Raw genomic sequence first — 3,312 nt, forward strand, 5'->3', positions numbered from 1 at the left:
TGGTCCTTGGACTTCCCACAGGGCAGGGAACCCTGATTGCTCTTTGGGCTGATGAGGGAGGGGGACTTGACCGGGGGAGGGGGAGGGAAATGGGAGGTGGTGGCAGAGAGGAGGCAGAAATCTTTAATAAATAATTAATAATAAAAAAATAAATAAAAGAAAATTAAATAAAATCAACAAGACTGATTTATCTGTAGGAATATTTACAAAATTCATCTTGGATCTTTCTGTCAATCCTCTCAGTTGATGATGTTTTCTATAGTATAACAAAAACACAGACAGCAACTGCATCAAAGGGAAACATGATTATTTTAAAGATGTATCAGACAACATACAATATAGATTCATGGTTGTAATAATATGAAAATACTTGGCTCGGCTCTAACTCGACATCTGCGAGGGTGGGGATGCGCATTCTGGAATGTTTCCACTGCTCAAAGGCTTCTCAGTCACCTCTCATTGCAGTGACCACTGTCCGCCAGGGTAAGCAAACAGATAGGGACAACAGAATAGAGGTTCCCCTATTGTAACTACTGACAGTATTGGAGCCCATGGATAAGACAAGTCTTCCACTGAGTCCCATGGACTTTCACTAGTCACCATGTTCTTGAGTTCAAGCAAAACTTGTAAATGCTAGGTGGGACAGCCAGACAGATTTCCAGACCCCTTCATGTCTGTCATGCATCTCTAAGAAGACTGAAGATCAAAGCAGGCATCACAATCAGAGCCCTGCAGGAGGCAGGAGAGCTCAGGGGCTGATGGCGCCCTCTGGTGGCCTCATGAATGTAGAACTATCTTGAACAAATCTTTCTAGAAAAGCTACAAATCCAGGCTCTCATTGCAAAAGGACTATTTTAACGTGTAGTTGCCTCAAATTTAAGAAAAAGAAAATTAAGAAACATCACTGTATACCAAAGAAACCCTGTCTTGAAAAACCAAAAAGAAAAAAAACAGTAGTTTAAACATAATCTTTTTTGAGCATAATAGGGAAGCCCCATTAGGCAAATCCAGAATGCTACTTCCTGCTATGTGACCTACCCCCAAAAATCCCCAGTGAGACACACATTCATTTTCTATAATCTAGACTGAGATCCACCCCTGTTCTCCTATGGACTGAGTGTCTCTAACCAAAGTCAGGGCTTACTCAAACTGAAATAAAAATTAATAGACTCTTATAATTCTGCTCTTCTCAACAACCAGACTGGCAGTGGATATACCAACACAACAGCCTTTGTTAACTCAGCAAAACCAAATACTTCAATGATTGTGACAAACTGATCCACTAGGATAAATGTTTTGTCTTTCTTAAATAAATTTAAGAATAAATATGACCTGGAGATGATTAGAAATTTAGAACTCTGAATGAAACCAGTGCTAGCCCCAACTCTGTTACACCTGGAGTAGGACTTCTCCCAGGCAGAGCCTGTGTCCTGCTACCCTCTTCCCCTTCATCTCTGCATTGCCTCCTTCCAGCTCCTGATTCAGAGCCCAGTGCTGAGAATAGGAGCACTGGGCATCACGGCAGCCTGCGGGGGAAACAGCACTGATGACCTCAACCCCTTGGTCCACTGTTTTCTTCCCTGATGTCTGCCTGGTCCATTCTCACCAAGGTAACCTCTCCTGACATGAAACACCCATCCTTATCCTAAGATCAATCCCATAATAAATGTATTCTATTTCCAGAGCTATGAGAAAGCCCAATCAACTCTAATGGTGACATTAGGCTCCCTTCTATTTATCTATGAGGGAATTAAAAGCTATATGTTCTCATGATTTTATGCCTTGGGGAGAGAAGGGAAAGCGACATTTCCAACTATAATAAAATAGATAAAACATGATCATGAAATACTTCAAAATTCAGGATGCCCCTCCCCTCACTTTTTTTCTTTAACTTTTCAATTCTAATTCTCTCTTAATGGTATTAATAATCAAGGCAGGAATCTATTTCCTGTACCACCAATGTCTATGTTGACTAAAGGAAACAAGAATTCTAAAATGTTCATGTTTGAGAGAATGTGCTTCAAATGAGTGAGAGACAGAGGCAATGCTGAGACCAGAATTAGGATGGCCATTTGAAATGCTTCTGCTAAGAATTCTGTTTAGTTCAGTGCCCCATTTTTTAAATTGGGTTATTTAGAATTTTACTGTCTAAGTTTTTGAGTTCTTTATATATTTTGGAGATCAGTCCTTTGTCTGATGTGGGGTTGGTCAAGATCTTTTCCCATTCAGTAGGCTGCCTTTTTGTCTTATTGTCTGTGTCCTTTGCTTTACAGAAGCTTCTCGGTTTCAGGAGGTTCCATTTATTTATTGTTGCTCTCAGTGTCTGTGCTACTGGGTTATATTTAGGAAAGTGGTCCCCTGTGCCCATGCATTGAAAACTACTTCCCATTTTCTCTTCTATCAGGTTCAGTGTGGTCAGATTTATATTGAGGTCTTTAATCCATTTGGACTTGAGTTTCGTGCATGGTGATAGATATGGATCTATTTTCATTCATCTACATGTTGACATCCAGTTATGCCAGCACCATTTGTTGAGGAGGCTTTCTAAAATTTTGTGGATTAATATCCGGTCTTCAATTTGATTACATTGGTCAATGTCTCTGTTTTTATGCCAATAGCAAGCTGTTTTCATTACTGTAGCTCTGTAAAAGAACTTGATGTCAGGGAGACCTACATCAGAGCACTGGACTGAGCACCCAAGGTCCAGTTGAAGAGTAGAAGGAATGAAAATATGAGCAAAAAGGTCAAGACTATGAAGGGTTCATCCACTGAAACAGTATACCTGAGCTAATGGGGGCGCTCACCAACTCCAGCTGGACTGGGAAGGAACAAGCATAGGACCAAACTAATTCCACTGAATGTGGTTGACAGTTGTATGGCTGGGGCAGACTGAGGGGCCACTGGCAGTGGCACTGGGATTTATCTCTACTGCATGTACTGGCTTTTGGGATCCTATTCTCTTTGGATGGATATCTTGCTCAGCCTAGATGTAGTAGGGTGAGCCTTGGACCTTACACAAAGCAATGCTACTTACCCTCTCTTAGGATTAGAGGGTGGGAGGGTGTTCGAGGGAATGGGAGGAGGGGAGAAAGTGGGAATTTGGATTGGTATTTTTTTTAATCTAATAAAAAAGAATTAGGATGATGTGAACTGTGAATTTGAGTATTAACAGCAGAGGGTCACCCTCTCCACCACTGCTGGATGAATGGACACAGAACATAGCCCTGCAGCTGGAAAGGCTGTTTGCGCTGTCAAATCCAGATGCTGTCTTTGAAGTCTCAGGAAGAGAGCCCCTCAGAGGACCAATGGGAT

This window comes from Microtus oregoni, unplaced genomic scaffold, assembly GCF_018167655.1.
Source record: "Microtus oregoni isolate MIOR12 unplaced genomic scaffold, Mior012 000027F_ref0000203, whole genome shotgun sequence".
Lineage (NCBI taxonomy): Eukaryota > Metazoa > Chordata > Mammalia > Rodentia > Cricetidae > Microtus > Microtus oregoni.